A 12,300-nucleotide genomic window follows, 5' to 3' on the forward strand; every position below is an offset into this window, starting at 1 on the left:
CGGCACTTCTGTGCTTTAGCATATAAAAAAGTTATTTTAAAAGTTACTTTAGAATACCAACAACAATCATAAGACAGGCAATAATAAATAAAGTATGCAAAATCTTGATGTGAAAACTGTAACATACTACTCAAGGGCATAAATAAAACCCAAAACAAACGTAGTGTTAATGAGTGGATGACTCAGTATTACCAATATCATAAAGATGCAATTCCAAAATAAATAAATGGGTTTCTTATCATCCTGACAATCATATTCTAAAATTTATATGGAAGAGCAAAGGGTAAAGAGCAGCAAAGATAGTTGTGAAGAACAGGATGGAGGGATTTATTTGTTCTATCAGAAATTGTTTCCTTATAAAGCTATGTTAGGCCTTCCCTGGTGACTCAGCAGTAAAGACTGCCTGCAACGCAGGAGACCCAGGTTTGATCCCTGGGTTGGGAAGATGTCCTGGAGGAGGCCATGGCAACCCACTCTAGTCCTACTGCCTAGAGAATCCCATGGACAGAGAAGCCTGGCAGGCTACAGTTCATGGGGTCATACAGAGTCAGACACGACTGAAGCAGCAGCAAAGTAATGTTAGTTAAAAACGTGAAATTGGTTCTTGGGTAAATAAATAGAACTGTGAGTGAATCACTTAGAAATGGACCCAGATGTAAACAGGAAATTTATATTCAAAATCAGTATGCTGAAAATGGATGAGCAGATCCATAAGCATGTTAGGATAACTCAATACTAATAACAAAAAATAAAATTAGAATACTGTGCAAAAATACATGCTGGGTGGATTAAAGACATGAATATGAAGTAGTAGTATTTTAAAGATGAAACACAAAAGATTATTTTTATGGTGTTGGCTAGGATGCGATTTCTGAAGCAGTACGAAAAGCATGAAACATAAAAAGACTGTTTTGCAACATTTAAAACTAAATCAGCATGACAAAGGTCAGGAGCAGACTTCGAAAAGATATTTACCAACTGTATAATGAACAAAGGTATCCAGAAAATACAGAGGCCTCCCACAAATCCATGAGAAAAAGAAAGCCCCAAAGAGCACACTACATAAAAAGGCAAGGAACAAGATGAATGGCCAATAGACACTTGAAAAGATGCTCCAGTGTCACACGTGGGAAGTGAAAGGACAAGACTGAGATTGCACTTCATACTCCCGGGCAAAAACTGGTGTGTCAGATGAACCAACTTTCCGCGAGGTTGGGAAGAAACAGCTATCTGTGTGGAAAGTAAATTTGTACAACTACACTGGAGGGCAGCTGGCAATTTTTTTTTTTTTTTTACTTTTCTCAGCCTCACCTCCGAGCATGTAGGACCCTAGTTCCCCGCTGTTGTTGAATTGCTAAGTCCTGTCAGACTCTACAACCCCAGGGACTGTAGCCCACCAGGCGCCTCAGTCCATGGGATTTCCCAGGCAAGAATACTGGAGTGGGATTTCCATTTCCTTCTCCAGGGGATCTTCCCAGACCAGGGACCAAACCCGTGTCTCTTACTGTCTCCTGAATCGGCAGGGGGACAGGGGGATTCTTTACCAAAGAGTCACCAGGGAAGCCTCTCTAAGTGATGGAAATTATGAATATTTGCCACCGATGCAGCTGCACTTCCTTGAACTGATGTATCTGGAGGGAACTCATGCCAACTTTTTAACAAATTTCTGGTCTTTAGAGTCTGACAACACGAATCCAGCCAGGAGTTGGGTAGTAGTTTATACTAATTAAGCTTAATTATTTAAATGGGAAAAATGAAAAAAAAAATTATCATGAAAATGATCATTTACTTTCTTCCCTTAATTGGACAAATTTGATTTAATTTCCATTCATTAAGATATTTCATAGCATGCATATAAAATAACCAGTGCTATAACTTGTCAAAATCGAGGTCTTATTAGTGGAATAATCCATTTCAGCCTGATTTGATAAAAATATGGGGTGAGAGAAAACTGCTAGAGAAATGAAATGATACTTTGCATGTGTTGGGAGTTAAGGGGACTTCCCAAGATGTGCGATACAGGAGACATTAAGAGACTCAGGTTCGATCCCTGGGTCAGGAAGATCCCCTGGAGGAGGACATGGCAACTCATTCCACCATTCTTGCCTGGAGAATCCCACGGACGGAGGAGCCTGGTAGGCTACAGTCCATGGGGTCTCAAAGGATTGGATACAACTGAAGGGACCGAGCACACACGTGCGAGAGCTGAGGAGCCCAGGAAAGTTTTAAAAAGAGAAATACTTCAATGGAAACGATGTGAGTGTACTCCTACTTTCGGGGCTGACTGCCTGCAGTGGTCTGGATTTCTTTCTCCTTTGTTCCTCTGAGAGTCTGCATTTTCTTATCTGTAAATGTGTTATATAGTCCTCCAGTGAGAACTTGGATTCCCTTTGGTGTGCATTCTTCACCTTTCTATTATTTAACATAGGTAGAATTTATGTCCTTTGGTGTTTTGTGGATAACATGCTGCGTATTTTAAAAAGTTATTTATTTTTGGCTACGCTAGGTCTTCACTGCAGCGCACGGGCTTTCTCTAGGTACAGGGAGCAGGGGCTCCTCTCCAGTTTCGGTGCCGGGCTTCTCACTGCAGTGGCTTCTCTTGCTGTGGAGCTCTAGGTGCATGGGCTGCAGTAGCTGTGGTGCATGGGCTTAGCTACCCTTCAGCATGTGGGATCTTCCCTGAGCAGGGATCAAACCTGTGTCCCCTGCATTGCAAGGTGGATTCTTAGCCACTGAGCCATTAGGAAAGCCCTTCACGTTGGGTATTGAGGTGGTAAACTATGATTTATAGGCCAGATCTGACCCTCTGTCTCTGCCCTCAAGCTGGGCCTGGTTTTTACAATTTTTAATGGTTGATAAAATTAAAATAATAATGTTTAATGACATGAAAATTACATGATGTTCAAATTTTACTGTCCATAAATAAAGTTTTATTGGTCACAGCCATACTCCTTCATTCATATATTGTCTATGGCTATTTTCCCACTACAATGACAGAGCTGAGTATTTGTGACAGAGGCCATGTGGTCTGCAAAGCTGAAAATGTTAACCTTCTGACCCTTTATAGAAAACGTGTTTCTCTAAGGCTCACCCAGGTTTATGTGATACGTTTTTTAAAAAATTTATTTTATTGACGTGTAGTTGATTCACAATGCTGTGTTAGTTTCTGTTGTATAGCAAAGTGTTCAGCTATACATATACATACTTTCTTTTTCATATTCTCTTCAATTATGGCTTATTTCAGGATACTGAATATGGTTCTCTGCGCTGTACAGTAGGATCTTGTTATCGATTCTGTGTATAATAGTTTCCATCTGCTAATTCCAAATTCCTAGTCCATCCCTCCCCTTGCCTCCCCCCTGACAGCCAGTCTGTTCTCTATGTCTGTGGGTCTGGTTTTGTTTCGGAGATTAAGTTCATTTGTATTCTGTGATACCTTTAAGTGCCAAAATATTGAAAACACTCAGGCCATTGTCACGTGATTCCCAAAATCCCTTAAGAAGAGCACCAGATGGAATCGAGCACCTCTGAATTGGGAGCAAAGTTTGCGTTTTCAGGCTTGTTCCTCCAATTTCTCCTGACAACATTCCTGTCACTTACTGTGCGATGTAGGTAGTCATGCTGAAAGCAGGAGACTGAACTGCCAGAGGGGATTTTGTGATGTCAACAGAGGCAGAGGCTATTTAAATATTTGAAAAGTTTCCTCCTGAGACCTAAAGTTGGGAAGCCTTATTTCTGCCGCCAAGTGCAGAAAGGCTCCATGCGGTCATTAACATGTCCTGATATTTTGCAAGTCAGACTCATCATCATTTTTGTGTGGTCTAGAGAGCCCACAACTGCTCTGGGGGGAGGAGATCCTGATAGTTTAAGATGGCTCTTGTCTGGAGCTTGGTGATAAAAAAAGGGCAAAGCTGAGGGTTATTCTCTGTGAACCAGTCAACTTTGCACTGGCTTAAGGTCTTTGACCCCACCCAGGAATAATATTTTTCAAAACATTTCCCTGGTTTCAAGAGAGAAAAAATGGGTGTGGTGACTGTCTCAGGACCCTTGGCCCTCTGTTCTACGTGGCTGGAAACTTTCTCAAAGCACATGTCCAAAAATAATACCTAGGGATTTCCCTGGTGGTCCAGTGGTTAAGAATCTGTGCTTCCAATGCAGAAGACATGTTGGATGGGGAACTAAGATTCTACATGCTACAGGACAACTAAAATTTAGCAGAGCCAAAAAATAAAAAGTCATACATAACACGGCACACCATCCTTCTCATATTATACACTGTCGTTCAACAAATACCCCTTGAATGCTAATCATGGGCCAGGAGTTCTGTTCAGAACTGACAATATAAATGATGACAATAACAATCTTTACAGAGGGTTATAATTACACCAGCCATCTTTTACTTCCTAAGTTGAGTGGTAAGTATTTAATCCTTATATTTTGTATCTCTGGATTATTTCATAACAAAAAGTGCACCAATAGCAGACATCACAGTCTCTGCCTTTCATAAGTTTGCAATGTCGGTGCAATACAGCAGTGGTGTGTGCAAGCACCGAGGGCCAGGGAAACACACAAGGATGTTTCTCGTTCTCGAGGTGACAGTGGATTAGTGAAGATTTCCCAGAGAGATATTAGAACGCCCAAGGTAAGTCTTGTACTATGGGTAGAAGTTAATCTAGACAAAGAAGGAGAAGGGCACGAGGTTCAAAAGGAACAGTGTGGGTCAGTAAGGATGTCAGGGTACAGTAGAGTATGTTATTTCAAGGAGGTAGGAACTGCTACATTATAAGGGGCAGGTAAGCCAGCAAGGAAGGAAGGAAGCAGGTCAAAGGCAGATTTGTTTTGTTTTGCCTTTCTGTACAAGACAGCTTATCCTGCATTCACTTAGGAATTAATGAAGGAATTATGGTTTAAACAGACCTTTTTGGAAGCAGCAAGGAGAATGAATTGTAGTGGAGCTCCCTGGGATGAAGGGAGGTGAGTTAAGAAGTGTCTTCAATGTAAGCTTTTATATATAGGATGGATAAATAAGGTCCTGTTGTATAGCACAGGCGATTCCCAGGTGGCTCAGTGGTAAAGAAACTGCCTGCCACTGCAGGAGGTGCAGGAGACACTGGTTCAATCCCCGGGTCAGGAACAGAAAATGGCAACCCACTCCAATATTCTAGCAGGAAAAATGCAGGGATAGAGGAGCCTAGTGGGCTACAGTTCATGGGGTTGCAAAGAGTCAGACATGACTGAGCATGCACACACCCACTCACTGTGTAGCACAGAGAACTGTATTCAGTATCCTGTGATTAATGATAATGGAAGAATATAATATATATATATGAAAAAATGTATATATATCTAGATCGCTAATTACCGCTGTACAGTGGTTACTAACACAACATCGTAAATCAACTATTCTGTTGTTTGTTGTTGAGTTGGTAACTCGTGTCTGACTTTTTTGAGACCCCGTGGACTGTAGCCTGCCAGGCTCCTCTGTCCGTGGGGTTTCCCAGGCAAGATTACTGGAGTGGGTAGCCCTTTCTCCCTCCAGGGCATCTTCCCAACCCAGGAAGGATCCCCTGCATTGGCAGGCAGATTCTTTACCATAGAGCCACCAGGGAAGCCCAGCTATACTTCAATAAAATAAATTAAAAAGAAAAAGATGTGTCGGCATTTGTTGAAGAAAGAGATGAAAAAAACCAGTGGTAGCCATGACAGAGAAGGATGGATTCAGAAACAGAGGTTGAAATTGGTGGCAACTGCTTACCTGTTGGGTACAGGTGGTGAGGGAGAATATAGTAATGTAGGAGAATGCACAGAGACCTGGTCTCAATGTGTATGAGGATTTAGTACTACATGAATTAAAGACAGGTTGGTTACTCAAGCATCTTTTTGCATTATCCTTTGGGCATTTTTGTTTGGCAGCTGGAGCCAACCAGGTGCTGGTTTAGATTTCCATGGCTTATGGGGTGGATGTACCTTATAAATAGATCCACTGAGAGCAGAAAGGATGTTTAGAAGACCTGGTGCGTGTTTGACAGCTTCTCTTTTGCCCTATACTTTGTCTTTGTTCCTTCCAGGGAAATTGGGTCAAATACGATTTGTATAAAACACAGATGGTCCATCAGGAAATCCAGTTCCAACTGCTCATGGGAGAAGAAGAACTCAATGCCAATATCATTACAAAAACCTCCAGACTCCACATTCTCATGGGATGTGTGCAGATCACTAATGCATCAACCCGGCATCTAATCCTAGACCACCCGGAAGACCAGGGGAATCTCTTCATGTTTTAATAGGTTGGCCAAAAAGTTCATTTGGGTTTTGCATATGATATTACAGAAATACCCAAACTAACTTTTTGACCTACTCAATATATTCCAAGAGGAGATTTGGCCCACATGTACAAAGGACAGGGATGAAGAGGCACGTGGCTTTGCAAGAGAGGGGACTCAATTGTTCATAAACTATTTCAATAGACCACATAGGGGCTACTGACTAGAACATGGACGCTTAAAAAATGATTTTTGAATATGTGAGTAGATGCAAAGTGATTTAATTTGAGCCACGGAAGAGGAGCATTAATTTTTGAGTGAACAATTAAACCTTTTGAAAAGCAAAAGGAAAATTCCAAAACAAGATCCTGAAGTAAAATGAAGTCCGAAATCTGGGAAAGTGAGGAGAGGAAAAGACACCACACCTGGTGCAGACCAGGTCTCTCAGCTGGGGCTGCAGTAGAATGGGCTTTCTGGACTGCTGGAACCTGGAGGCAGAGGTACGCTCCCAAAAAGCCAGGAAAAGATTCTATTTTCTCCATTTAGATTAAGATGGGGCCTTGCTGTGGAGGAGGCAATGGCACTCTACTCCAGTACTCTTGCCTGGAGAGTCTCATGGATGGAGGAGCCTGGTGGGCTGCAGTCCATGGGGTCAAGAAGAGTCAGACACGACTGAGTGACTTCCCTTTCACTTTTCACTTTCATGCATTGGGGAAGGAAATGGCAACCCACTCCGGTGTTCTTGCCTGGAGAATCCCATGGACGGAGGAGCCTGGTGGGCTGCCATCTATAGGGTCACACAGAGTCGGACACACCTGAAGTGACTTAGCAGCAGCAGCAGGGGCTTTGCTGATGCTGAGTTTGGTTCAAGGGCCAAGAGAGAACAAATTTTGTAGACTTTTAAAATATCTGGATTTGATGGTCCATGTACATTATTCAGGAATTATTATATAGGACAACAAGGACATAGTAGGAATTGAACTTTTCAGATTCGGCAAGGGCCAATATTTCACGCATCGTTTCACCAGCAGCTTCAAGAGCCCCGTTAAGGACTCTGGCAGCCAAAGAAAGAAACTGAAAGGCTTCATTCAGTTGGATTTGTGTCGCCACCCTGCTTCTTATACAATTATATGGCTTTTGCTAATTGAATCAGAAATTTGATTTAAACTTTAACTTTGAGCATAGGATTTCTTACTGTCAGTCTGCAACCAATCTGAGATGCAAGTGGCGTAATGATGGGTTCTGAAATGTTTGGCTAGTGTCAGAAGTGGGGTTTACCAATCAAGTGCTGAATTAAAAATACAGTTTGATCTTGGAAATGGTGTCAGGAATTCAAGGGATGAAAGAGTGAGCTAAAGAAGTGTGGGAGGAAAGCAGATAGCCCACTGAGCCCACTTTAAGTCACTGAAGAAGATGAATCACTGGAGTGTTAAATCAGTGGAATTCACTCACTGTACCTTATCCTCAGTCTAACAGGATTTATAGATAACTAGAGAGAGATGAGCTGATGACAAGATAGCCCAATGCATAGTTTTCTAGTAGTTTCCTTGCCTCTACTTGTTATCTTTTGGAAGAAAAGCTATGACAAACCTAGACAGCATATTAAAAAGCAGAGGTATTAGTTTGCCCACAATGGTCTGTATTGTCAAAGCTATGGCTTTTCCAGTAGTCATGTATGGATGTGAGAGTTAGACCATAAAGAAGGCTGAGTGGTGAAAAATTGATGCTTTTGAACTGTGGTGTTGGAGAAGACTCTTGAGAGTCCCTCTTTAGAGTTTCAAGTCCCTTGAGAGTCCCTTGCTTGAGATACAGCAAGGAGACCAAACCAGTCAATCCTATAGGAAATCAATCCTGAGTATTCATTTGAAGGACTGATGTTGAAGCTGAAGCGCCAATACGTTGGCCACCTGATGTGAAGAGCTGACTCATTAGAAAAGACCTTGATGCTGGGAAAGATCGAAGGCAGGAAGAGAAGGGGGACGGCAGAGGATGAGACGGTTGGATGGCATTATGACTCAAGGGACGTGAGTTTGAGCAAGCTCCAGGAGATGGTGAAGGACAGGGACGCCTGGCGTGCTGCGGTCCACGGGGTTGCAAACAGCTGGACACGACTGAACGACTGAGAAACAACACTATGCTATCTGGGCTTCCCAGGTGGCTCAGTGATGAAGAACCCACCTGCCAGGGCAGAGATGCAGAAGACTTGGGTTTGATCCCTGGGTCGGAAAGATACCCTGGATTAGGAAATGGCAACCCACTTCAGTATCCTTACTGGACAAATCCCATGGACAGAGGAGTCCGGTGGGCTACAGTCCATAGGGTCACAAAAAGTCAGACACTACTTGATGACTGAGCATGTACACACAGGCACTGTGTTATCCAAGAATGGAGTGGCTGCACAATCCCATAAAACTAAAAACTAAGGGGATGACAAGGCCCTGAGGAACCTCTGTAACTCTGCCTGGATTGGCAGTAAGCTAATTTCTAGTCAGAAATTATCTGACAGGGAAAATTACAACTCAGATATGCTCAATTCTCCCTGTCAAAACAGTAAGAAAAAAGGGAGGAAGATTAGAAAAGTATTACTTTTCACTGTATCTCCATATAGACATCTTTAATGCAAATCCTGTTTTTGTCTAAAAGCCATACAAAAGAAATATGAGCTTGAAATTCCATGACTTTGGAGCAGATTGACTGCAGTAAGTTTTCACTGGGCAGGGTTTCAGAAATTCATTTGACTTGAACCAAGTTGTCTTCCAAATGCAAAATTAAAAATATTTCATTGAGGAATAAAATTTCAATTAGTAAAAGTCTCCTGTCTCAGACGTTATTATAGGAGAAGGTGACCCGGCTGGACTGGAGCCAAATGAGATACAGAGTGAGTCTGCAACTTGCCTGGCATCTTCAAAGCTGTAAGTCTTGAGAAGCACAATTCAACCTTTTTGATCGTTTTAGAAATTAGACTTTAGGGCACAGCTTCAGGGTGGAAGGGCAGTTAGACCCGTATCTCATTATTTGGTAAAATAATAAAAGGTGAGGCAGTGTTGGAGCTGAAGTACTATTGTAGAAGGTGGTGGGATGTTAAGAAGACAGTATTTAAGAAAAGGACAGGGCTTCAAGGGCTTCCCTCATAGTTCAGTTGGTAAAGAATGCGCCTGCTATGCAGGAGACCCCAGTTTGATTCCAGGGCCAGGAAGATCCACTGGAGAAGGGATAGGCTACCGATTCCAGTATTCTTGGGTTTCCCTTGTGGCTCAGCTGGTAAAGAATCTGCCTGCAATGTGGGAGACCTAACTGGAAGATCCCCTGGAGAAGGGAAAGGCTACCCACTCTAGTATTCTAGTTTGGAGAATTCCACGGACTAACAAAGCTAGTGGAGGTGATGGAATTCCAGTTGAGCTATTTCAAATCCTAAAAGATGATGCTGCAAGAGTGCTGTACTCAATATGTCAGCAAATTTGGAAAACTCAGCAGTGGCCACAGGACTGGAAAAGGGCAGTTTTCATTCCAATCCCAAAGAAAGGCAATGCCAAAGTATGTTCAAACTACCACACAATTGCACTCATCTCACACACTAGTAATGTAATGCTCAAAATTCTCCAAGCCAGGCTTCAGCAATACATGAACTGTGAATTTCCAGATGTTCAAGCTGGTTTTAGAAAAGGCAGAGGAATCAGAGATCAAATTGCCAACATCTGCTGAATCATCAAAAAAGCAAGAGAGTTCCAGAAAAACATCTATTTCTGCTTTATTGACTCTGCCAAAGCCTTTGACTGTGTGGCTCACAATAAACTGTGGAAAATTCTGAAAGAGATGGGAATACCAGATCACCTGACCTGTCTCTTGAGAAACCTGTATGCAGGTCAGGAAGCAACAGTTAGAACTGGATATGGAACAACGGACTGGTTCCAAATAGGAAAAGGAGTATGTCAAGGCTGTATATTGTTATCCTGCTTATTTAACTTATATGCAGAGTACATCATAAGAAACACTGGGCTGGAGGAAGCACAAGCTGGAATCAACATTGCCGGGAGAAACATTAGTAACCTCAGATATGCAGATAACACCACCCTTATGGCAGAAAGTGAAGAAGAACTAAAGAGCCTCTTGATGAAAGTGAAAGAGGAGAGTGAAAAAGTTGGCTTAAAGCTCAACATTCAGAAAACGAAGATCATGGCATCTGGTCCCATCACTTCATGGCAAATAGATGGGGAAACAGTGGCAAGAGTGGCTGACTTTATTTTGGCGGGCTCCAAAATCACTACAGATGGTGATTGCAGCCATGAAATTAAAAGACACTTACTCCTTGGAAGGAAAGTTATGACCAACCTAGATAGCATATTAAAGAGCAGAGACATCACTTTGTCAACAAAGGTCCATCTAGTCAAGGCTATGGTTTTTCCAGTGGTCATGTATGGATGTGAGAGTTGGACTATAAACACAGCTGAGCACTGAAGAATTGATGCTTTTGAACTGTGGTGCTGGAGAAGACTCTTGAGAGTCCCTTGGACTTCAAGGAGATCCAACCAGTCCATCCTAAAGGAGATTAATCCTGGGTGTTCATTGGAAGGACTGATGTTGAAGCTGAAACTCCAGTACTTTGGCCACCTGATGCAAAGAGCTGACTCATTTGAAAAGACCCTGATGCTGGGTAAGATTGAGGGCAGGAGGAGAAGAGGACGACAGAGGATGAGATGGTTGGATGGCATCACCGACTCAAAGGACATGAGTTTGGGTAAACTCTGGTAGTTGGTGATGGACAGAGAGGCCTGGCAGAATGCAGTTCGTGGGGTTGCAAAGAGTCAGACACGACTGAGCAACTGAACTGAACTGATACAGTCCATGGGGTTGCACAGAATCAGACACGGCTGAGTGACTTTCCCTTTCACTTTCTCTGGTAGTTCTGTGGTAAAGAATCTGCCTGCCAATGCAGGAGACACAGGTTCGATCCCTGGTCTGGGAAGATCCCACATGCCTGGGAGCAACTAAGCCCATGCACCATAACTATTGAACCTATGCTCTAGAGCCTGGGAGCCACAGCTATTGAGCCCACATGCTGCAACTATTGAAGCCCAGAGCCCTAGAGTCCGTGCTTCACAGCAAGAGACGCATCACAAGGAGAAACCTGTGCACTGCAACTAGAGAAAAACCCGAGCAGCAACAAAGACCCAGCACAGCTAAAAATAAATAAAATAAATTATAAAAAAGAGAAAAGAACCACTTATTGGATTGGGGGAGGAAAGGTGTAAGAGTTAATAAGCAAATTCCTGGACTGAAAGGTAATTTGAATTAGGCAGGTTGGGAAAGAAATGAGAATGTGGAGTCGGTGTAATGGTTGGAACCAGCACAGCAAGGAACCTGGGACTCTGGTCCTCGTCAGGGAGAAGCCAAAGTCTTCTCACAGAGCCTGCTAGTGCATGGTCCAAACCAGGGACAGAGGCTCATCGTGGAAGTGACAGTAAAACGGCCCTGGGTACAAGGGAACAAAATGCGAAGCAGTCAACGATTGTGAAGCTGTGAAGTTCCTAGAGACCGCATGGGAGGAGCCATCCTGAAAGGTATTTTATATGACATGGAACAGACTTTGGAGAATCACACTGTGATCTTGGTCCTTGGACATTACAGACTAAGGAAGATTTAGTCAGAGGTGGGGAGAAACAGGTTTTCTGAAACGCTGGAAATCTGGAGGCAGAAATTGTGTTCAGAACACCTGTGCACAGACTATTTTATCAGCCCAGATGAAGAGGTGGCTTTGTAGATGTGAAATTTGGACTGAGTCAAGAAATAATATTCTCTTTTTAATTAATATAAATATATACATCTCCCCCCAAATTTCTGAAAATGCATAATTTTTGTACTATATTGTCTTATCTTCTTGGGTATGCATATATAAATACATATACCTTAAATTTTTTTCCCTAACATTTAATATTTGTTTATTTGGCTGCATCTGGACTTAGTTGCCATCAATTGCTCCAAGGCATGTGCGATCTTAGCTCCCCAACCAGGGATTGAACCTATATCCCTTGCTTTGTAA

At 42.6% G+C, this 12,300-nt stretch overlaps 1 protein-coding gene across 7 annotated transcripts in view; it reads right to left on the reverse strand.

The window, feature by feature from the left end:
* The window catches only part of DNAH9 (dynein axonemal heavy chain 9), a 285,306-nt gene that overhangs the window by 101,781 nt on the left and 171,225 nt on the right, over nt 1–12,300 (reverse strand). The gene's annotated exons all lie outside the window — the stretch shown is intronic.

This window comes from Bos grunniens, chromosome 19 (genome assembly GCF_055505025.1).
Source record: "Bos grunniens cultivar Pamir isolate PY7600 chromosome 19, Bosgru_T2T1.0, whole genome shotgun sequence".
Classification (NCBI taxonomy): domain Eukaryota; kingdom Metazoa; phylum Chordata; class Mammalia; order Artiodactyla; family Bovidae; genus Bos; species Bos grunniens.